Here is a 26255-nt window from a genome sequence, read left to right on the forward strand (position 1 = left end):
AGGAAGATTGGCAAGGGATGTTAGCTCAGGTCCGATCTTCCTCACCAAAAAAAAGAGTAAATAAAATATCAGGCAAAATAAAGGGTCCACTGAAGATTGTATGCTAAGACCTTAGAGACAACAATAAGAAAGACTGGGTGATTTTTCACCAACAATGTCTTGTTCTCTGGTTCTAGGAGGAGAGATTGCAGATTGCGGTATTGATCTTTCCCTGCATCTCTCCAGAAGTTCTCAGTTAGTGATACTTTTTCCGGAAGAAAATGTGGAGGGTCTTAATAAGAATGATTCAGAGATCAACCTTGGGGAAAAGCTGAATGGGGGGTAGTGGGAAGCCGATTTCCAGGATAGTGTAGGGGATCATTGAAGTGGAGGGCTTTATGAGGTTAGAGAACTGGCCCAATATGAATAACTATTAGAAAGCTCTAAGGATGAGGTTATGTGACAAGTCCATATTGTAGTATGAGATTGCAGGAATTACCGATATGATAATATTGCTGTGACTGATGCTACAGGGGTCTAATAATAACACTAAATAGATCTAATATTCAAACAGAATAGGAGAGAATGCAAATGACAGAAATCCTTCGACTCTGTCTCCCGCCTCATGATCTGTCATGATCTTTTTAAGGAAGGATAACTGTCAATGGCTAGACTTCTGTTTAATATCTTTTTGTTGTCCCCCACCTTCCTGCCACCCCAATATTGCTTTGGAACAGCTTTGCCTTGGGTCTTGTAAAATCCCCAATAAACAAAATTGTAGACTGTGAAGCTGTACTCTATTTGGTATAAATAATCAAGGTTAGTTAAGATTTTTACACATATTACATAATTCCCGTGGGCAGGGGCAGGAGACGCTGTTTCTTGCCCTGGTATATTTGGTGAAATCGTGGATCAGGAGAGAGTAAAGGAAACAGGACCCTAGACAAGATAAAGAGATAAACATCAGCAACCTCTAATGCCTGCCCCTTCTGTGACAAAGGTTGCCATGGTGCTGGAAAGGGATAGAACTGGTGGCAAACAGGAGAATCTACTGCATTATGAGTGATTAAAAAAAAAATCTTTGAATATTTTTTTCTCTCTGAGTCAGGCTTGGTGAGCAAATTTCCTGACTCACAGCGTATTGTATGCTCTGTTAACAGTAATGTTTTCCAAAACACCATACACCAGAGTAGTCTGCTTTTGCTATTTAATCCTGGGACCCTTCGGGGAAGCAGCTATTAGCCTGCTGCGTATAGTTTCTGGTGATAAAGATTTTTGATGTACTATACGATTTCCAGGTGATGACAAGGTCAAAGATGGGCCCTGGGTGTAGATCACCAACACGGTTTAGAGATAAAGGACCCCAGCTTTTAAGCTGTGAAACAACCTTTGCCCTTTGTTTTCAAGTAAGTAATTTCTGGCTGATCACAATACATACTGTAGCAACATTTGGCTGTATCCTCTGAAGGAAAATTCCTGTTCTGGACCAAATGGTGCAGCAGCGAGACTGTTCCTGCCAAAGTGAATTTTTCCCTTCTTTGTTCCTTTTGATAATCCTGACAATCTTTTGTATGTACACAGAGCTGAAAGCTATAATAACCCCAATTTTATAGATGAGGTAACTGTGGCTGAGGGACAGAAAGAGCCTTTCCCCGAAGTGTACAGGATTGCAAGGGAGCTGGGACCAAAGTCTCAATCTTCAGATCCCGCCGCCGTCCTGCACAGCCGGCCTGGTTCCTGGGAGCGAAGACAAGTGTTTTCCCATGTTATGCGCGTGTGTGTTGTGTGTGTGTGTGTGTCCTGTGTGCACTAAGGCCTGGAGGACTTTTGTCACCGTCCAGAATCACTGTTCTTTAACAAGACAGTCTCCAAGAAGCTAAACTCCCCTTGATTTTTTTTTTTTTTAAACATACTAGCACATCTGTGTGCGAAGAGAGGATGTGGTGTGCGGAGTTGCAGCGCCTGACCCTAGAGGCCCCGCCAGCTGCGTCTGTCCGGCTTGCTCTTCTGCTCGACCTGCGCTCCGGGGAGGCGCCGGGCTGTTTAGCCGCCGTATCCCCTGGCAATCTGTTCAGGAAAACAGAGCGGAAGCGCTGCCGAGGGCTGCGCCAGCTTCAGAATCCTGCTGCCATCTAGGGATGAGATGGAGCGTGTTCCCGCGCGCGCACGCGGAGACGGAGCGCCGGCCTCGGGCGGGGAGCATCGCGGTCCCTACCCCGCCGGCCTGGGCGGCTCTGCCCCGCGAAGCGCGGGGCACCCCCAGCGCAGCGCCCTCGCGCCCCGCCCCTGCCGCGGGGGACCCCGCCGACTCCACAGGGCCTGAGACTCTGCGTGGTGGAAGCCGGGGAACAAGTGGAAACGCAGACAAAAACAGTGAGAAGGAAGAAAGAGAGCGAGAGAAAACAGCTGGGGAGCGCGGGGCAGACACCCTGCAAGGAGAGGAACAGAAAGGGGAAAGGCAGCGGATTGACAAGGTCCATCAGCCAAGCCAGACTGTGCCTTAATAAGGTGCAACGCGTGTGTTTACGGAACTGGGCACTGTCAACACGCGGGGCTCACCACGCAGCTTAACCAGGTCCAAAGCGTCGAGCTACTTTATTTTCCATATATAATTTTCAAGGTTTCCTCTTGCAAAGGAGATAGAGGCAGACACCGCCTTTAGTAAAGATTGTATAGCAAATCTGGGCAGAGGAGATTTATGGAGTTAACTTGACGACACGGATTGCGCTGTGGTGTAAGCATCGCTCTTTTCTACAAACAGAACAATGGGGCTTTCAAAGAAGCGAAGGGGAGAGGGTTGACTAGAGCAGAGAGGAGGAGCGGGATGAGGATTGGGGAAGGGGCCCCGCTGTTGACTGGGAGGCCCTGCTGGGAAACTTCAAATCAAATTCTTTCTGAAAGGAAGTGTTATTAAAAGTAACTTTAATCCTTCCAGCCAGACTGCTCATAAAAGCATACAATTAAGTCAAACAGATGACAGGAGCATTTTCTCCCCTACCTGTTTCCCCCTTCTGAGAGTAATTACTACAGGCTAGTCTTGTCTCATTTTGTGCAAGCAGAAGCAGAGTGCCTCGGTAGGTGCCAGGTTCTTTCTTACTCCTCTGCCTCTTCCTTCCCCACTACCCCACCCCAAACCCGTTCAGCTCTCGGTACCAACCAGCCTGTCTTGCAGATCCAGCCAAGAACAAAGGGGCGAATTTCAATATTTCCTCTTTGTGCAAGGTTAATTGAAAATCAAAAAGTCACTTTTCAAATGTCATATTAAACCCGCCACTGCATCAATTTCTTTTTGGTTCCCATCTCCATAGGCGAGGGAAAAGTGTTTTGGGGGATGATGGGGAGGCGGGGAAAGTAGGGACACAATGAAGAAAAAGAAGAAGAAAGAAGTGAAAGGATTTAAAAAAAATCACAGACACACACAGACTTTGATTGCAGATACGCTAACGTGCAGTGGAAAATTGTTTCTCAGAGTGTCCTCAGTCAAAGGCAGACTTTACATTCGACACTGTTACTTGATATTCCAGAGACAGAATTGCATCCTAAAGCTAGGGAGATTAGGCCTCCATGTTTTTATGTTTTAGTAGATGGATCACAATATGATTGTCATAAATGCCGTGTTTTAAAATCTTAAAGGGTAATGTAATAATCTGACCATTTTCATTCCCCCTTCCCACTTTTTATTCCCCTCTGAAACAGGCATGCACATGCGCGCGCACACACACACATACATGCTGTGTGCACAAACACATCCTCAGAGCAGAGACACAGCCACGTGGACTTCAGATTGTTCAGTTTTGTCAGAGTATTTTGGAAGCTTTGGGCTGGAGTTTAGTGACTCAGCATTGTCAGCTTTGTTGTTGCTCCGTTAACTGTTCTCTCTCGCTAGCTTTCCTGAGACTCAGTTTCCTCATCTGTAAAATGGATAATCATATCTGCCTCCTAAAATCACTGCACATACTACGTGAGGTATCACATAACCAGAGCAAGCATGTATTAATTCTTTACCCAATTCTCAGGTCCCTTGAGCCTTGTCCCTGATTGAGTGATTGGACCAGTTCAATTTTTTGGAGCTGGAAGCTGGTCTTGTTCTTACTAGTGTTCCTGAGGTCTGTGGAATGGCCAGGGATAGGACTCTGCTGCCAGGCTTCATCGTGCCTACTGTCTGTGTGTCCCCCACGCTCCTTGCTGCTCTGCTCCCCTCACTCGCCAGTCCTCCCTGAAGCCAGTCACTTCACAGCCCAGTTGCTCTAGTCTCTCTGTCTAATGCCTGCTACCTTATTTTCCAGATACTGGGTTGTAACCATCCTATGATGCATCAATGAATCTTCTCCCTAAGGATCATACTAATCATAATAGGCTTGTCTAGGGGGAATCATTTGATTTGCCACAGATTGAACTTTTTAATATACCTACAAATAACTTTTTAGCCAGACAGGCCGGGTAGAGAGGCAGAATTATGGAATAAATTCATTCAAAGATAATCCACTTGCATAGGATGGGCCCATAAATCTTCTTTCCTTTTCAATAATATTGTATTGTTGAGGGGATACCAGATGTGTCCACTAACCCTAAAGGAAAGGTAGGTGAGAGGAAGATGGTAACTGTCTAATCTTATTAGAATGTATTTACAGAGAGAAGTGCTCTAGAACGTTGGCCATCTAGCTTGTGTCAAAATTGTAATGCATTTTCCTCACTGGTAAGATTAAATAGATACACACTGTGTTTTATCTCTTGAATTTCTACCACCTCAAACCTGTATAAATATGCCCTGTGTCCTGTTGGATCCCTTCTTAGTTAAAGGTCTTAGTTGAAATATTCCATTTACTATGCAAGTTTTCTTAGCATGCCCAGATACCACTGAACAATTTTTCTTTCAGCAACATTCATTCCCATGTAAACTTCTATTAGAATATCTGTAACAGTTTATTGCACATATTTGTTAAAATATATATGTCCCCTCTCCACTCTCGAAATATCTTGAAAACAAGGACCAAATCTTCTATCTTTCTCATCCAAGAATTTAGGGATAGATCCTTAATAACTGTTGGAAGTTGAAGAATTATGAACAAGAAAATGGATCTTGGGCTGTATCAGCATAATATCTAGACAATTTCCAAAGCACTTTAGTGATAAAAACCAAGCTGATGTTTGTGTTGGGCCAGCAAAAATGTAGTCAGATGACTGGATGAATTAATACCTTCAAACAATTGTTAGAATTTGTAGATGTAATCTAAGTTGACAAATATGCATGTGAATCTCAAAATATTCTTTTATCTGATGAGACTGTTTACTTAACACAGGGTTACATTGAAAATGTGCTGGCATGACAGACTATTTTCTCAATCCACTCAGGTTTCTTAATCTTACCCAGCACTCCCCTCTCCTAACACCACTCCCAAAAAGAAAGATAGAGAGAGAGAGAGAGGGAGAGAGGAAGAGAGGGAGGGAGGGAGGAAAGAAAAGGAGAGAAGGAGGGAGAGAAAAAAAAGAAATCAGCTATATTTAACTGATAAATCTAGTCTGGAGTTGGAGTGGAATTCTGGCAAACTAGTTGGACAGCTCTAAAGAACATCTTTTAAATCCCTACCTTTAGAACACTGGCATGCTTAGACTAGTATATTATAGTTCCTTATTACTATTGTGTTATATTTCCAGAAAGAGATTCTTTAGAATCTTTATAAGGCTCTTATGAATATGAATTGAAAAATAAACCCACGAGTACAATTGATTTACAATGTTAGAACTAGGTATTGAAATCTATGGTTATGCACAGTGAGGAAAAAGTCTGAGAACCTGGTTTTAGTAAAAATGAAATCTTGCCCTGACACTTCCTATAATCTATATAACCTTAAGCAAGGAACTAAATCCTTCAGATACTCATTTTTTTTTTTTTCTGGGCAATGGTATGATAATCCTGATCTAACACATGGATTATGGTAAGAATCAAATGAGTCAATATCTGTGAAATTGTTGTGAAAAAGTTATGTGCACAACAGAACTAGAAAATGGCATTTATTATGCACTATATTTTAGTAACCTATGAGAATATACTGAATGCTTACTGAATGGTGACATTTTTTGCTATTCTGGGGACAGGACCTGGCCTGCAGTTAGCTCGAATCTCTTATACAATAAAAGAGGCTAGATCAGAGTTTGCTGTATTACAAAAAATTTTTTTATTATGTTCCAGTGGTGCACACACAGGCTAAAATCTCAAAGAGCCATTCCCGTTGAGAAGATGGATATAAATGCTGCACGGTGAGAGAGAGAAGGAAGGGAGCTGTGTTGAAGGTGGGACAGCCAAGATTTGCCAGACCGACATCTTCTCGGTCTCTTCTTACGTATGTTGCAAGCGTTTTATTTCCTCCTCTCACTTTCTCTTTTCAAAAATCTCTGTATCCCCCTTATTGCTAGTATTTTGTGAGATATTCAAAATGTGTATTTAATCCATCCAAGTTTGTAGTCTCCGGTGTCAAAGCTTCTGCTTAATGCTGAGTTAATGCTCAGTCGTGCCAAAGCTTGAAGCTTTCAACGCAGCCCTGAAACCAGCTGCGACACATCACTAATGCGGAGGCTTCGGCTCCAGAGACTGCTGCCTGCATGGAGTAAATGCATCATTTTTTAAAGCTTTGTCAGTGCAATCTAAAAGCTGTGTAGAGTGTAATTGGGGATCTTTGAAAAAAAATTATATCTGAAACCATTTTACAAGAATCATCTGGGGAGGCTTGCTGGAAACTTTGTCTTCTAAACATCTCACTGCCCCAGAAACAGGTCCATCACTTTGGGCTGGTTCTGCTTTTGATCAGGTTGTGTTTCTTTCCTTCCCTCAGCTGTCTTTCCCTTTTTGTGAGCTGAGGTGAATAAATTTGATGAGGCAGACATTTTTTTCTGTCTGTAGTCTTAGAATTACCAATCTTGGGAGGAAGAAGAGCCTGGGATATCCCAACCTCTGCCATTGCTGCTCCAAGTGTGGTCCATGGACCAACAGCATTGATATCTCATAAAAGCTTATTAGAAATGCAAATTATAATGAATCAGAGTCTCTGGAGGTGTGTCCAGGAATCTGTGTATTAACAAGACCTCTGGATGATTTTACTTAATACTTTGAGAATCGTAGTTCTAGGCTATGTGGGATTCAGAAATTCCTGATACTGCGTCCTTGGGAGATGGTTATATAGTCTCACACAGAGCATTTTAAGGATGGGAGACTTACTACATTAAAAACAACCTGTTCTGTTACTAAAAAGGTTATAAAGTTCTTTTTAAAATTTATTGAGCAGATATCTGCTTCTAGAGCATTTATTTGTTTTATTCTTCAGTGCTTGGCATATAATAGGTAGTCAATATACTGTATTAAAAGGAAGAAAATATTGATCTTAGTTTTGCCTTCTAGATGTACCTATCTAGTCCAATAACTCCCTTTAATTCTTGTCCTATGAGGCAGCCCATCACGTATGTGAAAAATGCGAAAATGCTCAAGTCCTCTCTTCTTTAGGTTGATGATGTCTATAGCCCACATGTCCTCCTAAGAAGTCACAGCACCCAGGCTCGGGCATTCCCTGCTGCCTCTTCTACACTCTTTCTACACTCAGAACAGTGAAAATCTCAGGACCTTTACATATCATCTGAAAATAAACCAGATTTCCCTGTCTTGTAAAAGTGCAAATAATTTTTAAGTAAACTTAGAATTTTAAATTTAAATCTGTTAAAATTGATAATATTAGTTCTAGCCTCTTGAGATTTTGTTCTTTAATTATTTCTTTGTGGACAGTATTTTATAGATTTTTTTAAACATTGGTGAAAAATAATAAATACTTGTTAAAGGAAAATTTTAAACTAGGAAGGCATAAAAGAGAAAACTAAATACCCACAATTATACAATTTAGAAGAAATAGCAGTCAGTATTTTCTTTCTCTCTCTCTCCCCCTCCTTCTCCTCCCCATATATATATATATATATGTATATAATAGATATACATATATGTAATAAGTTAAGTTACTTAGAACAAATGATGATGCAAGTATACATATTTAACATATTTGATAAACCTCATGAGATCTCTGGAACCTCTTGGAAAGCTGAAAGATCCAAGTGTCATTGTGTGTATTAGTTAGAAATCCTTCAGAAATGCCTCTCTCTTGGGTTGTCTCCCAATTGAATCCCCATTTGACTCATGTCTATGAGCTGTAGGGATCACAGGAGATGTAATTAGAATCAGAAAGTACTATTTCACCTACAAGTATTGATTTTATTAGAACCCAAGCAACACAATTGTCAGCACAATGGAAATGGGACACCCTTCCTCACTTCACCAGAGAATAACACTCATCCTTGGCCCTTAGAGACCTAGTTGGTGCCACACTGTCCCAGGAGGGTACCCAGAAAGCACTGGGCCTAAGCAGTGCCTGGGAGGCTGAATCTGGATACAGAGAGAGGAAACAGGGCAGGGTGCGCTGCTGTGCCTGGAGTAGAATTACAGCTTCACCATCATGCCAGGAGGAGTGGTAGCTTCTGATGGGAAGTTGCTCTGCCTGATGGAATAGCAGGAGGGACTGTGTGGCCAGTGGGGCGGACTAGAGCACTGTCTGACCAGGTTTGCAGAATAACTTGGATGTTGACTTTTAACTGAGCGTCCACAAAATACTCCCAAGCAACCTGCAGAAACTTTGGCAGTGATATTTGATAAAAGTGTTAGGTTTATGTGAGCAGAAGTGGAAAGAATTAGGTTAATTTAAAATATATAGTATAGATCTGTTTTTTAATATATGTATACTTTTATAAAATTAGGATTATAAGTAATTTTATAACCCACTTTTAAATTAACTCTTTACCATTAACATTTTCTTGTACCCATGAATATTCACAAAACATCATAATTCTTATTGGCTGCAGAGTGCAAAGTACATGTACCATAAAGATTTTAATGGATTTCCTATTATGTGACTGGTATGGGATGAATTGTTTCCCCTCTAAATTCATATGTTGAAGTCCTAAATCCCAGTATTGTTTTGAGATAGAATCTTTAAAGAGGTAATTCAGTTACAATGAGGTCGTTAGGGTAAGCCCTAATCCAATATGAGTGGTATCTTTATAAGAAGAGGAGATTAGGACACAGAGGCTTACAGAAAAAAGACCATATGAAGACACAGGGAGAAAATGACCATCCACAAGCCAAAGAGAGAGGACTCAGAAGAAACAAACTCTGCCAACACCTTGATCTTAGACTTCCAGCCTCCAGAAATGTGAGAAAATAAATGTCTGTTGCATAAGCCACCCTGTCTGTGGGACTTTGTTATGGTAGCCCTAGCAAACTACTAATGCCGTGACTATTAGTTTCCTCACAATATTTGCTTTAATAAATAGTGCTTGTACATCCTGGCACACACATGACCATTTACTTCACTGATTATTTCCTCAGAGTCAATGCCTAGAAGTGGACTTATTGGGTCCCAAAATGATTAGTAAGTTTGAAATGTCGATCCAACATAGAGGATACTGATTATTCGTTACAACTTCCTTATTCTACACATGTAATACATTTTATTCTTTACCTTAATGTTGAACCACACAAGACCAAATATAGTGTCCTAAGCCCAAAGTTATAGACCTCCCTTCTGATTAACAGTCATACAAACACCCACACATTGCACTGCGGTTATCACCAGGCAATAGGTTCACTCTCATTCAGACCAGGTTTTATCCATCTTAATAATGTATAGATGCTTCCCAGAATCAGAAGATTCCTCTTGAGGAAATAAAGACTAGAAAACTGTCTCTAGAGAGCACTCTCAACATCTACGTGTCAGCTGGAAAGGGAAATATTATACTTACAAGGATCCTTCAGCTTATTAGCACCTTAGCACGTGTGTGTTATTGTTTGCTGGTTTGATTTTTCAAAGCAGTTAATCAAGTCATTACTCGCCAGGAAGGAACAAGCTGTTTCTCTACTTTACCTCAGGATAGCGGCACTGCTATCTTTTAGATGGCTTCACTAGTGGACCCTTCCAGAAACAACAGATCTAGAGCCATAGGTGGTGGCTGCCAACCACAGAAGCCCCCTGGAGGTGGCAGTCCTATAGGAGAGTGTTATCTGGTATCTACCAAGACCGTTGAAACTCTTCATAACTGGCATAGATAATCAGCAGAAGGTAGATGGAATGCTTTGAGGATTTCCTTAGGAAACTGACCTAACTCATTTGGGAGCACATGTGAGAAATATTCCAAAGACTGTAAGGAAAAAAGAGAAGAGGGAGATTTTTTTCATGGGACTAAGGCTCTCTAAGAGCAGACAGTGGTGAGAGAGCAACATAAGAACTAACACCAGCTTAAACCCCAGGTAAGAGAGGCCTGGGAGAGCAGAGAGTGCTTGAGAAATGCTTTCTAAAACCAAAGAGAGAAATTACAGGGTCTACTATGCAATTCCTGACACTTCCTGTACCCAGAACTGGGCCTGGGAGTGACATGGGATTGGAATGGGCTTTCCAAAACCACATGGACCTCAGAGTTTAATGCTGTGGCCTAGTTTCTATGGAGGGCAGCTGTAGCAGAATGTGAAGAATAAACCCTCCTGGCTTTACACATTTACAAAGTAAAATACCTGAACTCCTGCCAGTAAAATCCACTATCTGTTTCTACTTTGACTTCCTTCCGAGAACACTCATCCTCCGTTTAGGGACAGCATTAGAGTGGCTGCAGGCAGTTTTGGGATCCAACTAAGGAGAAATTGAGTCGAGGTCCATTTGGTTTGTATTTAGTGGGATGTAGTTTGTGGTTTGCAGCCCTTCCATGTATGATTAAGTTCTTGCTAGCTATCCCTGAGTAGTCATGACTCCTCCTATTGCCCGTTGTGCTGACTTACATGGAGGTAACAGGAAGGTGCGATCTCAGAGGCTGCATCTCATAGGAATGTGCCGTGTGGTACCCAACATCCAAAGGATGATGGGACTGGAGGAAAATCAAAGCTTTAAATGTATAGAACCGGAGCTAGGCTGCAGAAAATTCTTCCAAACCTTGCTACTCAAATATAAATATTGGACCTTTGATAGAGTTTGATAACAATCTGAAAATTTTGCCTGAATTTGCCAAAACAAATTGATAAAACCAAAAGACATTTAAAAAATATATCAGCAGTAAAAATCAAATTACAATCATATTAGGGAAAAGATTGAATTTTCTATTATCTTACAGAGAATATTATAAAATCTTGGTCTTACAAACAGAGCGCTGTCACAAAATGTAGGAAAACATTATGAAGAGATAAACCCTGGGTACCTTCACTCAACAGAATACCACTCAAACAATAGAGAGGACTGAGCTGTAGATACAAGCAACGACTTGGATGAATCACAAAGGCATTTTGTTAAGTAGAAAAAATCCAAAAAGTTTACAATAGTATATCATCCATTTGTCTGACATTCTGGAAAAGGTAAAACTATATGGAAGGCGAACAAATCAGTGTTTGCCAGGGGTTAGGGTTTGGGAGGGTGGGTTAAACTACAAAAGGGAAGTATATGGAAATTTGGGGATGTGATTAACTGTTCCATATTTTCATTGTGTTAGTAATTGCATGAGTCTATACGTGTTAAAATTCATAAACTGTACATTTAAACAAAGCTAATTTTATAGTATGTCCATTAAAAATTTTAAAATATTGTAAATATTAAAAATATTCAAAAAATCAATTTTTTTATATCTGCATATAGTAATATCTGTGGGATTTTTAAGCTTTTAAAAATTACAATTTGTCTTGATTTCTTTTATTATACTATGTAAACATTAATTTTTGTGCCCAATTGTTTTGTTCATAATATTGTATTGTTTTACTTATTTATTTATTTATGTTTGTTTTTTTTTGTATTGGTTTTCTTAAAGAGACTGTTCAATTAAACAGACCTCAAGCCCTAGGTTTGCTCCTGAAGTGCTTGAACAAACATCGAGTTGGAGAGACACTGTGTAGTAAGAGGTCAACTATTATCCCATATTTCTCTTTTTGCCAAGGACCTCACTCTAAAATCTTAGCGTCAGTCAATGGTTATCTACAAGTTCACTATCAGCTACTGTGGGTACAGAAGGTGGATGCAGGGGATACTCTTAGACACTATAACCCTATGGGCAGAGCCCTGCAGGGAAATGTGCAATGAGAGCCATAGACGAGAAGGCAAGGTTTAGTGAGGACAGAATGGCAGTGATGCCTTGGGGCACCATACCGTGTCTAATTCTAGGAGGAGCTTTCTCTGGGCATGCCACAGAAAGTGCCTCTCAAGGGCTTCAACCATGAAGCATGGTCTGGAGGACATTCAAAGCCATGGTGGCAAACGTGATGGAAGAATTGCTATGATGGGACTAGGATGGAATAGATTTCCAGTTGCTAAGTCAGTTTTCATATTTACTATAGAAAGTGGTTTTTACTTTGAATGAAAATGAAATACTTGAGCAAAGGTCCACTGGGACAGAAAGATAACCCAGACATCAATGAAGCAGAGATGTGCTACAGCATTTTGTTTGAATTCTTGGCATGGCCACCGGATTAATGGGCGATGTATAAACCACAGGGACGCCAAAGAAGGAATCCCTGGAGTCAGACAGATTCTGAGGTCCTTGGGCTTTGATTAAGTTTGACTAGGAGGCTTTGGCATCTGATGATTTCTCTCAAACAGAAGCTAGCAGCACTAGATAGGGAATATGGGTCATCTTCATGAACATGTAAAGGAGAGAGATGTCATGTGGATTCTCAGAGTGACAGCTACTGTCATCATGCCCTATAGTGGCTCAAAGCTGGCAATGGGACAAAGACACCTTGCAAACAAATGAGCCCACACTACGGAATTATATCTAGGGATCTCCAGGATACTTTAGAAGTAGATAAATTTAGACAGAATCTGTGGTCCCACTCTCAGAATGATGATATGATCGTATTGTGAAATTGGAGCATCTGGATGTCACTTCACTAAACAGAATGAGGTACGTTACCTGTGGTGAGGTACGGAAAGAGAGGAAGGTAGAGTGGTTAACAGCTTGGTCTTTGCAGTAAGACTGCCTGGGTCTGAATTTCACCCTACAACTGATTACCTATATAACTATGATTTAATCTTGTTAAGCCTCAATTTCCTCATCTGTAACAAGAATGTAGTAATATGAACTATCCCATTGATGTGTTGTGGAGATCAAGCGCAATAATGCATACAGAGTACTATATACAACCCCGGCCGTATAGTAAGCACACAATTGCTATTATTGTTATTCTTAAGCATCAGATTTGTCACCTGTAATGGAATGTGTCTTATTCATACTTGTGTTACTATAATGTTCAGCTTATAAGTGTCTAATGAATGTTTGTCAACTGGAAATTGTCTGAAATTTAGATAGCTTGGATATAAAGTCTGGTGGTTCCACTGGGGGATCCTGGGTGATGGCCCCAGAACATGCATTTTGCAAGCACAAGCATTGACAATGGGGGGTCTTGGAAGTCAGAGTCCATAAAGTTCACTGGGTTGAGTGGCTCTTTACTTCAGCAGATAGTGGTGTGATCACCACCATAATGGGAGTTGAGGGAGAATATGTCAGAACGTCAGAGAAGAGAATCATCATGGTTACCCAGTAGAATTTCTAGGGCTCAGATGTCTCCAGCCGTTGGGTCAGATGTGACACCTAAAGACAACCATTTCTGCAGGATAAAAATGAAAAGAAAGAGGGAGAGGAGAAGGAGAAAGAGAGAGGGAGAGAGGGAAAAGCAGGGGAGAGAGGGAGGAAGGAAGGAAGGATGGGAGGGAGGGAGGGAGGGAGGAAGGAAGGAACGAAGGAAGGAACGAAGGAAGGAACTTCCTTCTAGATTTGGGGCCCATTAGACAATCTTGAGATTCTAGGCTTCATTAGGTTTAGTGAACAATTATGTTACCACTTTTTGGATATGTTCTGGTTAAACTCATCCTTACAAGCCTTTTCATCAGTTTTTCTTTCTTGGGCATGATAGTTAAGGTGCCAACAGCCTGTATCCAGCTGCCACAAGGTGAATTCCTTGTTACAGCTTCCCAAGATGTTGACAAATAAGAGCTCAGACAATTCTCTTTTTCAGTAATAATCTTTGCATCCATTTTATGATGCTAAATTTAAAAAAGAAGAAGAAACAACAAACCTCTGAGATTAAATAATGATTTTCTCATTTTTATATCCCATACTTCTTATTTTATGTTATCAATATAGGTACTAGATGAAATAACTCCCGAGCAGCTTTCTCTAGGGGAATAAAATTTTCCTAACCATACCAGGAACCTAATTACCAGGAACACTACTACTAATCAACAGTTATACAGAATATTGATTGTGCTCTTCTCTTCTTTCATCTTGGCCAAAATATGTAACTCATTGTGTAGAAATCACACTTTTCCTGGTCTCTTTCTTTGACATAAACCTCTGCAGTCAAGATTATCACTCTAGTCCTGCCAACAGAGATGGCCATGTTTTAATCCTAACCAGTTGAATAACAAAGCAGGAAACAATTGAAGGCCAGAAGACATTGCCCACAGAGGCAAGGCTGCCCCCAGGAAAATGTCAGACATCCAGATTTAGATCTTCTCCTCTAAGTCCACTGCCTCCTTTAATTATTCCTTCAAACAGACCAAGGAGAGAAAGCAGCACCCTGTGTGAATGCAAATGGAAACTGAGGCCCAGTGAAATTTAAAATTTATCTCAGATTGAGGGAGCAAAGTTCAGAGGGAAGTTAGAAATGAGTTATTTGTTGTAATAGCCTGTGTCATGTCAGAATTATCAGGGAACAAGTGTGTCCATTCAGTTACACTTTAGAACCATAGAGGCCCTGGCTATTTGGGGCTTGTATTAATATTAGGTGGAGACTTCATAGGAGACTTGAACTATTTTCATCACTACCATCAGTGGTGTAGTCATCACACTTCTTTCACAGAATTTACTGAATTACAGCTGTTTGTCCATCTGTTTGACTTCTGCACTGAACTGTGAACACTTTGATAGCAAAGATCGCATTCCTCACATCTATTCAACCAAAAAGCACAGTCATTTCATAATAAGTGATTATTGAACAAATAACATTGCCATATTTGGCCCAGAGTACTTTAAGCAAATTTTAAAATTTAACAGGGATTTACAAATGATATAAACAAAATCAAAGTCAACATTTTGATCTAACCATATGAGGCATTCCTTTTTATTAAGCAACATTAAAATTTGGGATAAGTAAGAAACTAAGTGCTTAATACTGAGTCGAAATGAAGACGGATACTTTTGGAAACCTGATGTGACACACAAGGCCACGCAAGTTTGAGGATGTTGGTTCTACCTGGCCACAGGTCTGTCAGTAAGTTAAACATATTGATGGTTACAGTCATTGCATGAAATTGTCTCAGAGATTATATCTGACTTTTAACTGCCCTTAGAAAAATCAACAGGAACTAAGTAACTCAATGGAGAAAATCTGTGGGAGCATAAGTCAGACTCCATCTGGAGATCTTTTGGAGGAAAAATGTACACAAAGTTATTTCTGGTACTCAACAAAAGTGGGCATAGTTCCATTTGGAGCATTTGGGAAATAACTGGAGTTAGTAAAGTTAGGGGCTGGAGTCCTATTGAAAGAGTGCTACTTACATAAGGCCACAAGGAGTTCTACGTAAGCAACTTGCTTCTTCGTCCTTGGTGTAAATAATGCTTGTCCCAGCTGGTGTCATCTGGAAATTTCAGAGGGGTTTAGCAGCTTCATCCTCTGCATTCTCTAAAGCCTATCTTCCTTTTCTTTTCCTCAGTTTCCTTATAATGCATAACTTACATTGCAAAATTTAACAATTACTCCCTGTGCTTGTCACTAGTGCAATACTTTAAATGATCCCTCTTTTCCTTCCTTCGGGCACATGGTAGGATTGCACTTCCACACTCCCTTTGAGGTTGGACATGTCCATTTGACTTTGGCCAATGAAACTCTCAGAGCCAGTACATATTCACCTTGCTCCTTTCTCCTCCTTTGGGAACTGTGATAGTACAGCAATGGGGCCTCTGTCAGGCTGATCCTCTAGTTGGTTACGTTAAGAGTGGAGCCACCCAACTGACTCATGATGGACAAATAACGTGAGTAAGAAATAAACTTTAATGTGTCTAGTTTCTGAGATTTCTGGGTGACTTGTTACCTTCGATAACCAAGTCCAACCTGGCTGATATATTCTCTAAAGCCTTGGTGTCCTATGTTACATTTTCAACAGGGTTGTAGCACTTAGAACGAATCTCCCTCTGTTTCTTTTATATCATTTATGTATTTGAAAGAGAGCTGGAGATATATAGGCAATAATTCATTTGTTCAATATAAAATGAGGAACACACATCCATATTTTATCTCTTGTGATAGTAATGTTTTCTTTAAGGAAGAGAATTGGGTGATGGGAGTGCTTACTGAATGTAGTCAAGATCATCTGGCATAGAAAAATTGGTCAAAATGACATTCTAAGGAGAAAGTGAGGAGTCTCAAGAAGGTAGAAACTAACTTCAAAGTATAGCTAACACATGGCTAGTGAGAACTTCAGAGATCAGTCTGAGACAAAATCTCAAGGTAACATTTCATCTGTGTGTGTGTATATATTTATGTGTGTGTGTGTGTGTTTCTTCTGCACTATACATTATTTGTCTTAGGACCACCTAAGAAAGTACTGAGGGAAGCTTAGATAGGAAATAAAAAGGACACCATAACATCCCAATGGGAGAAAATATGCATAACTATGATGCAATTAAGTAATGGTGCAAAATATACAATGCAAATGACTTGAGAAGAGCAAAATCATTCTGGACAGAAAGACCATGCAAAACTTTATGGAATTGTTAAGACTGAAGATAAACCTTAATAATTGTGTAGGTAGGAAACAGGAAAGTCTATTTTGTCATGATAAGACCATGAGCAAAATATATTAGAAGGAGCATGGGGAGATCACGAAGCACCTAGGATATTAAGTGGTCAGTCATTCATTCATTCATCCAACAAATATTGATTAATAGCTTTCTACATATTGACCATGGTGGGATCACAGTGGCAAACAAGATGTCTAGAACCCCCAAGCTCATTGAACTCTATAGTCTAGTTCAGGAAAAATAGTAAACAAATAATTATTTAGCTTAGAGTTGTGCTGAGTACTGTGGAGAAGCACAGTATGATTTAAGGGTATACATCAAAATGGTCAAGCTTGGTCTGGGATAGCAGGGTAGGGAAGGTTCTTCAAGGAGTAGCTTGGGAGTATTAGTAAGAATAGTCTAGAACACAGGGCACCAAGCTGAGTGGGCTTGAAATGAGGTTAGGCAGGAAGGCAAGGGTTTTATAAGAAGCTTTGTTCTTCATCACAGAAAGTAGGTTCTTGAGGAAAGTAAAGACATGGCTGAATTTACATTGCTTTGCTACCCCAGTCAACATTCGTTAGCATAAATTACTCTATCTGACTGAGCTTGGTTCATTTAGGGGATGATCATGGGACTATTTAAGGCCATGTCTTTTTTTGTTTGTTTGTTTTCTTGTGAGGAAGATCAGCCCTGAGCTGACATCTACCAATCCTCCTCTTTTTGCAGAGGAAGACTGGCCCTGGGCTAGCATCCGTGCCCATCTTCCTCCACTTTATATGGGATGCCGCCACAGCATGGCTTGACAAGCAGTGCGTGGGTGCACGCCAGGGATCAGAACCGGTGAACCCCAGGCGGCCGCAGCAGAGAGCGCGCACTTAACTGCTTGCACCACCAGGCAGGCCCCTAAGGCCATGTCTTGAGAAAGAGGAGTTAAAATAGCAGTTTTTGGGGCCGGCCCGGTGGCACAAGCGGTTACGTGCGTGCACTCCGCTGCGGCAGCCCGGGGTTCGCAGGCCGAGATCCAGGGCGTGCACCAACGCTCTGCTTGGCAAGTCGTGCTGTGGCGGTGTCCCATATAAAGTGGAGGAAGATGGGCATGGATGTTAGCCCAGGGCCAGTTTTCCTCAGCGAAAAAAAAAAAGAGGAGGATTGGCAGATGTTAGCACAGGGCTGATCTCCTCACATACACACACACAAAAAATAGCAGTTTCTAAATTCTTCAATTTGCCTGTTAACATGGTCTCAAAATCTTTAAACCATGGTAGTGTCTAAATTAAGTCTTTTATATATGCTGAATTTTCAATGTATATGAAAGTCAGCAGGGGAGACTTCCTTGAAGATTAACGGTTGGGAACGTATTTTTCTTTCTACAATGTTTACATCTCATGAGTTGTGTGTATATGCGTGTGTGTTTATGTATGTCTGTATCATATAAATTATATATGTGCGTGAAAATGTCAACAGTACCTCTTCTGAAACTTTCATACTAAACAAAAGGGAATTATTGGTATTTACTCATTTGGAAATAAATCTATAGAGAATGTATTTGGGTAGTTTTTCTTAATAATTGTTTTCAAAATGTCATTGGAGCTATTTTTTTTCCATTCAGCCCCCAGAACAGCATATACCAGCTTTCTTTTCTGGAGATCAGCCAATCTTACCTTCTCCTTAGAGGCTGTCACTCAAGGTAAGTGGAGCGATGCGTAGCTAGGGGACCATTGTTGCAAGCCTGGCATCATTGCCTCACCTCGCTGGAATTTCTGTAAAGGAGGGATTTGGTGTTATTGAAATCTTTCTGAAATGAAAAGACAATCTCCCTGGGAAGCATTGGAGTAGCCTGAAAAATGTTTCAAAGTCATCCTGAGGCAAGATTGGCATGATAGAAACCATGTCACTGAACACCAGTACTGTGGGGCCAGACTTGTGATGCCCTCAAATGACAGCAGAGGTGGGCTCTGGCAGCAGTGTTGAGGGAAGGAAGAGGAAGCAGGAAGACTACACAATGAGAAGGAAGGAGAAATACTCCAAGGAAATGCTGAAGCAAAGATTCAAATAGTGTGACTCAACCAGATGGTTGGTCAAACCCACTGGCAGATGGGCCAGTAGAATACACAAGAATCAGGAATCAGGTGGGGCCTTGGGAGCGTGGTTTAAAGCCAACTTTTCTTTGATGAAGCCTGAGAAAAAATGAAGTTCTGGCTTTTGATTGCCTGTAGTGGATGGAATAAATACAAGGAGGAAAATGTCCTGGGCTGGGTAGTCTATGTAGCCTTTTCTCTGTGAACATATAGGAAAGTACTGTGTGGTTTAGGAAGATTGCCAGCTTTAAGATACACTGTGGGATGCATTGCTTTTACTCATTTAGACCAGAAAGATTTATTGAGCACTTACTATATGTCAAATATTAGGCTAGGAACTGGGAAATCAAGGGTAAACAAGATAGCCTCTGGATTCTGATTTAGAGAACTTATGATTTTATGGCAAAAACAGATATAACAATAGGCAATCATAATGCAATGTCAGAAATGGGAGGGAAACTATAGGGTACATTGGAAGCACAGAGAGATATTTCGGTGGATAGGAGAGGATCAAGGAGAGAATGTTTCAAGAGAATGCAGGTACTAAGCTGAACCTTGATATCTGAAAAGTCAGCTAAATAAAGAGTGAGTAGTGGGTAGATGAGGGGAAGAGGGTAAATTTTAGGGAATGGCTTCCAATCAGAACAGAAACAGTATTTGCAAAAGTCTGATGATGAGAGAGTTGCAATTCAGAGAGACGTGGAGGTTTATCAATATCCCTGGTGTATAGTGCTTAGTTAATTATTTGGAGATATAAATTGTAATGTAGTCCTTAAAATGGATTTTTCTTGTTGAACTGTAAGCCACCTTGAGCTGGGACATATGTACATTAGTAGAATATACAAGTCTAAGAAAACCCTCTGAGTAGAATTCTCTCATAATTTCATTCTTTTGCCTCTGTGTTGCCTCATATTTTGGCCTCTGTTACCAAAGTTTTGGAAGAATAGAACCAATTCTTACCATCTGGGAACACACACACACACACACACACACACACACACACACAGAGTAATCTAATTTTATTCTTCACAATTCATTTTATGTCACTCCCTGATAATTTCTCCATATGAAAGAATAAATCCAGTGAAATTATGTATATATATATTTTGGTCACAATTCAAACAATGTTTAGATTATCTAAATATCCATTTTATAGTGCTTTGATCCAATTCACAATGTTTTAAAATGTAATTTTAAAAAAGGTAAAAAATTAAATGGACTGAGAAATGTAAGTATGGTTTAAAAAAAGCATCCAAATATACTCATAAGATCCTATAATTAGTCTTATGTATGAATACACACTTTAAATAATACAACAAGGCTCAGATACCCACAAATTATCAAGGATGAATGAATGTTCATATATGAATATTCTTTAATGGAAATCCACTTCCAACCTTTTTGTTCATTCTGACAGTCTTTTGCCCCACTTCGTTTATTCTGAAAGTATTTTTCCCTCTTCTCATTGGCGGGAGGGAGTAGGTGGGGCTCTGCCAAAGAGGGTCTTGGATGGAAATCACCTAAGAACTCCAAACTGAGTGCCAGGGTGGACTGGTGTCCATTTGGGTGGGTTCCCAAGTTCAGAATATTGAGATCTGAATACAGATGGAGGCCACTATGGACGTGAGTCAATAGGACTTGAAGTAAGACTGGCTGTGAGCTGGTCTACACTCAGGTCACACACAGATCTCTTTGTGGTGGTGGAGAAGTTAGGGTCAGCTCATAGGGGAGTCCTGTTGTGGAAGACCCAGCAGTGCAGTAGGTTTTGCTTTTTAAGCAGTAACTCATTAAAAATGAAAACGAAAGAGGCCTTTGATCTGTGCTTGAAGCCCTAGAGAATAAAAACCAAAAATGGAATTAGAATTTCCATAGTTTGAAGGTTTGTGACCAAACTCATAACCCACAACAGTACTTTTCTTTTCCTTATTCAACCCAGCACTTTTACAATCTGATGTCAGTTTCCTTTATGTCATGACAAGTTTTACATTAAGCTACTCAAGTCTCCAAAATTACCACCTCCAAAATTAAATCAGATACATAAAAACAAAAACTAATTCTTTGACATTAACTCTCGTTGTAACTTATGAAAAGAGGAAAGAACCAAGGCTTGAATAACCCTCCAGTTTACACCTAAGTTAAAGAGAGTTAAACTGTCTTTTCCCTTCACTGTTTTTCTCTTCTAATTTAAGAATTAAAATGGACTGTGCAATATTTCCACATGTATAAACTCCAGAAACTGCCTATAAAAGAAAAAGAATTTTTCATCATTTGGGAAGATATTTCCTTGATGGCTTGTTCATCAATAAACTATATCTTGCTTCAAAACATGCAGACATGTAGGGCTGCTTCTTAGTATCTCAGCAAGCTCTTAGAGTGTATTCCATAGCAGTTGCTAAGAAATGGAGGAGTAGGGGAGGAAATACATACCGTGGTATGCTATAAGCTGAATGACCTCAGATGAGTTACGTAAACTCACCTCTCTTTCTCTTGGGTGACTTAACTGCAAAATGGGAGTGAAAACAGTGCCCACTTCGTTAGGTTTTTCTTATGAGTAAATGAGACAATGCATACCACACATTTAAAACCCAGCCTGGCATTTAATCAATAATCAACAAATGTGGTACTGCTGTTGTTTATGTTATTGTTGTTGATATTACGCAGCAACTTCTTCCAGTAAAATTGACAAAGTGCAACTTTTAGAGTAATTGGGAAAGTATAATATCTCAACTAGACCTGAGACACTGGATATTTGCAGTAGGCAAGAGTGGAAGAGAGGGAGAAATGTCATGTCAAAGAGCATAAGTTGAAGACATGAATGAAAAAATGCCTACCAAGATATGGAAAGGGAGGAAGAGAATATTTGCTTTGATTTATGAAGATCAGCATGGATAGAGCTAGTGTGGCCTGTATGGCCTCCCTACAACAAAATGTTCTGTCCTTATGTAGAGAGAAAGTTGTGTCATCTAGCCTAGGATTCTAGCCAGTGGCCTCATCTTAAGAAGTAAAATAAAAACAAACAACAAAAACAAACAAAAATTAAACCACATAGCCATAGGAATAGGATGATATTTATAATTCAACCAAAAATGACTTGTTACAGAATGCATTTATTCTAAAGTTACCACACCATGTCTGTTTTCATCCATCATCCTGGGGATGGCTCAAGTCTTGAAGAGGCAGCACCAAAATCAGGCTAGTTCTGTTCCTGAGAATATTCTGGGTTTTGTTCTCTGACTAAAAATCACAACTGCTTTTTGGTGGTCGAAACTGTATCTCAAATCCACCAGTGAGCAGGGTTTGCATTTGTGTTCATTTTTTAAAATAATTAAAAAAAAAAAAAACCCTGAGCAAACCTTTCTCTGTGCATTAAGCCTTCTGACCTTTATTGAAATAACAAAACAGTTATTCAAAGGACACGAGGATGAATTAAAGGTAACTTTGTATTTGCCAACATTGAAGGGGGGAGACCTTGCCTGCCTTTCTCAGAGTGCTGTTCTGAGAGAATGTTTGCAAAGCACTCAGCCCTCTCAAGAGGGTGTTGAATGATGATTTTTAAAAATTTCAGTGTCTGGATAGAAAAAAGTTAGATATGTTAACAATGAAAAACTGTTAGCAGACTTGAGACTGCCTTGAGGAAACAATATCAAAAAGTGCATGGAGAAAACAGTTGAGAATCTTGAGTTTTAGGCCTGAGTGCCTCTAAGCAGCAATGTGGACTTAGGCAAGCCAGCTACAGGAATCAAAGTATTTTGTTGGTGATGTGGGTAGTGGTGGCTTGTTTTGTTTTCACTCCAGAATTCTATGAAAAATATACAAGGTTCTAGGAGAAAGGGTCTTGGCAAATCCTATGAAGTCCTTGAAATAGCTCTCTTATTTATTGCTCTATATACTATTCCTATTGCTATTACCTAGGTCAGGTGTCACAACTGTGATAGTCTCTGAACTCACCTGCCTGCTCTAGCCAACCCCCTATCCAATCTATCTAATATATTTATGCCAGATGTATCTTCATCATTTCCTTATTCATAAACCATGAATGATTCACTATTGCTACAAAATTAACTACAGAAGTTTGTGAAGAGTCACATAAAGTCAAGGGTCATAAGATATGGTGCCATCCTTGCTTTCTATATGACCTTTTATTTTCCTTCTACATATAATGTATTTTCCAGAAAAAGATGTCTCATTTCCATCCCTTAAATACTTCTCACATTTTCTTGCCTTTGCACCTTTGATAACATGAGTCATTCCTCTTTGGAGCTCTTATCATGCTGCCCTGCACAAAATACTGGCAACATACACACACAAAACACACACACACACAATCCAATTGAATCAACTTTGGAAGTGTGTCCAGGTTGGGCACTCACTGATTTTGTTGTTTGAGGGGCATTTTTTCTTCTTAGTACTGAGAATTGTTCTGGAAGCTGTGCCAAGAGGTAACTCCATTTCTACTGACTTAATATTCCCTTAGGAATCTGTTAAATAACATGATTTTGACATGAGCCATTTTAACTTAACATCATCTTATTTTCCATCCTTAGAGTTATAATCAGTAAATCACATAGTGAATGAACATTGTATTTGTAAGACTGTTCATTGTCACAAACCTGGGGAGAAAAATCCTCTGGAGGTTTAGGACTGAGTGCGAGATAAAGACTTCACTATGCTACTTCTAGAGAAATGCTGACATTATCCACATAAGTATCCAGTGATCCATTATTTTAGCAAGATAGCACGGAGCAGAGGAGAAGCCCTGAGACTTGGCTTCTCATTTCTAAAAGAACAGATTTAAACTATCCTCTTAAGCTTCCTCCTAACAGGACCACTCTTTGATTCTAGAAACCCGAAGGTCAGATATTAGCTGCCAATTATAAGAAATATGATTCATTTCTAAGATTGCATACTAGAATATCACATACTTCTTCCTCTTATTTTACTATTATTATTTAATTTTTCTAAGAATTCAAGGAAGAATTAAGTAAGGCTTGGTGGAAGTGATAAATTTGTATCAATAACTCTAAATTCTAGTGTTATATCTGCCACTGGTTTGTTTATAAGCTTAGAGCAGACTTTTATTCTATGTGTATGTGTTTTTCCATTTGTAAAATGGGATAATAAAAATATCATACAAGGTTATTGTAAAGCTAAATTGAGATATTTGGCTAAATATATAGATATACGTACAGATATAGATATACAGATGTGTTATCATTGGCTACATCATTCTCAGACTTTCTCCCCCTTACTAAAAATAAGGTGTCGTGAAAATCTGTTAACATTTCTCTTCAGTAATTGTAAGATGTATTATACTATAGATCTATAAAGAAAACCAAAATAAACATCTGTGTTTCTATATGATACAAATAAATAAATCATTGACATATTTTTCTCTGTTCTTTTTGACTTGCTTGAATATAGGATAACTCTCCACTTTTCAGTAATGGAATAAATGTAGGAAAGTGTCCCTCAGATGTTCATACTGATACATTGCTGGTCTATGCAGACTCAATATCTTGGTGAATTTATGGAGTTATCACAATTGCTAAAGTATATTGTGTCTCTGTTTTACAGAGAAGATTCAAGAGTGGTCTGGGAATATGTCATTTTAACCATAATGATACATATCTGCCAACCAATCTTTATAGATCAAGGTATTCTTAATGAGAATAAGGTACCAGGCCTAAAATAATAAACCAAATTCATTTTTGTTTTAGTACTCTTTGTGAAAAATTAAGGAATCTCCACTTAATCTAAGTGAAAAAGAAAGAAGCATTTCATAAAGATATGGAGAGTCACATGGAACCCAAGAAGAGGAATTTGACTTAGCATTAAGAACAACTAGGAAGGATTCAAAATCCGAACAGATTCCCTCTCAACCTTTCTGCTGTATTTCATTCTTTTCTGCAGACTGACACTTACATTTCTCTAACCTAAAGAATGGAAGCAAATCCCCCCAAAACTCTCAAAGCATAAAGTAGAGCTTCCATCTCTGTTCACAGACTTTCTGAAACTTTCTTGAGCCAAAGCTCAAACATTTGCGTCAGGGAATGCCCAGCATGAATAGAAGACACTTCCCTCAATCAGTTCACTGTTTCCAGAAAGCTGAGTTAAGTAAGCATGTGGCAGTTCCTGATGAAACTACATGGATGGATTGGACAAAGGAATAATTCCAAGAAAGAAAAAGTAAAGATGTTTGCTACAAAGTCCCAATGGAAGCCTTCCCTGATTTCTTTGTCCAAATATAATTTCCCTTTCGATACCTCATAGTTTTTATTTCTGTGACCCAGACATATTAGTATTTGATTACACATTGTCTTATATTGTTCTTTTTTTTATCTTTTTTTTTGGTGAGGAAGATCAGCCCTGAGCTAACATCCATGCCAATCCTCCTCTTTTTGCTGAGGAAGACTTGCCCTGAGCTAACATCTATTTCCAATCCTCCTCCTTGTTTTTTTTTTTCCGCTTTTTCCCCCAAAGCCCCAGTAGATAGTTGTATGTCATAGTTGCACATCCTTCTAGTTGCTGTATGTGGGATGCCGTCTCAGCGTGGCTGGAGAAGCAGTGTGTCAGTGCGCGCCCGTGATCCAAACCCTGGCCGCCAGTAGCGGAGCACGCGCACTTAACCGCTAAGCCACAGGGCCAGCTCCTGTATTGTTCTTTATTACACAGACATATACCTTGTTTCCAAACCAACCAACAAATATTTTGGTGTAGAACCATGTCATATTTCTATTGTATGTTGCAGAAGGCCTAGCATGGTGCTGCATATGCAGTAGCCACTTTAATAATAATTCTTTAATTTAAGTAGATTGTTTTGTTTGGGTGACTACAAGCATGTGTTTAGTTCAACCAAAAATGGTTTCACTGAGTTTGTTTTCCTGCATCTGTTTTTTTGAACTCACAGATAGGTCAGTTTAGTCAGATCAATAGAAGCAATCATTCATGTTGAAGCAAGTTCTAACCTTTTTCAATGATATTTATCTTTTCAGTTACTCTTCCATATGTGTATGAAGGGTGAGAGGGAGGGCAGGGGTTTAAGATAGCTGCAGGGAAAAGATTGATAGCAGGAAGGAATTGATTGAAGCAGTTAGCCAAATGATTTGACGTCCCAAATCTCAAAGAGGAGGAGTCCAAATACAGGCAAGTAAACCAACGCTCATCATGAACTATCACATTCAAATTTTTTAAATACTGATTTACAACCTTGATAGGTTTTTAAAAAATTGACCCAAATTTTCCTTTAATTAGAACTGTCAGGCCAAAAGTTTCTAAATAAAATATTAGGTGATAAGTATTTTTTAAATTTGTATCTCAATCTATACATATGTTGATTAATACTGTGGCTAAAATATATGC

At 39.6% G+C, this 26255-nt stretch overlaps 1 long non-coding RNA gene across 3 annotated transcripts in view; it reads left to right on the plus strand.

Annotated features, from left to right (window-relative positions):
- Positions 1-6148: 6148 nt before the first annotated feature.
- The window catches only part of LOC131415384 (uncharacterized), a 151060-nt gene continuing 130953 nt past the window's right edge, over positions 6149-26255 (plus strand). For all 3 annotated transcript variants that reach the window (XR_009222439.1, XR_009222438.1, XR_009222440.1), the window contains exons 1-2: positions 6149-6320; positions 18428-18505. This is a non-coding gene — a long non-coding RNA (uncharacterized LOC131415384). The remainder of the gene's footprint in view (positions 6321-18427; positions 18506-26255) is intronic.

Source organism: Diceros bicornis, chromosome 16, assembly GCF_020826845.1.
Source record: "Diceros bicornis minor isolate mBicDic1 chromosome 16, mDicBic1.mat.cur, whole genome shotgun sequence".
Classification (NCBI taxonomy): domain Eukaryota; kingdom Metazoa; phylum Chordata; class Mammalia; order Perissodactyla; family Rhinocerotidae; genus Diceros; species Diceros bicornis.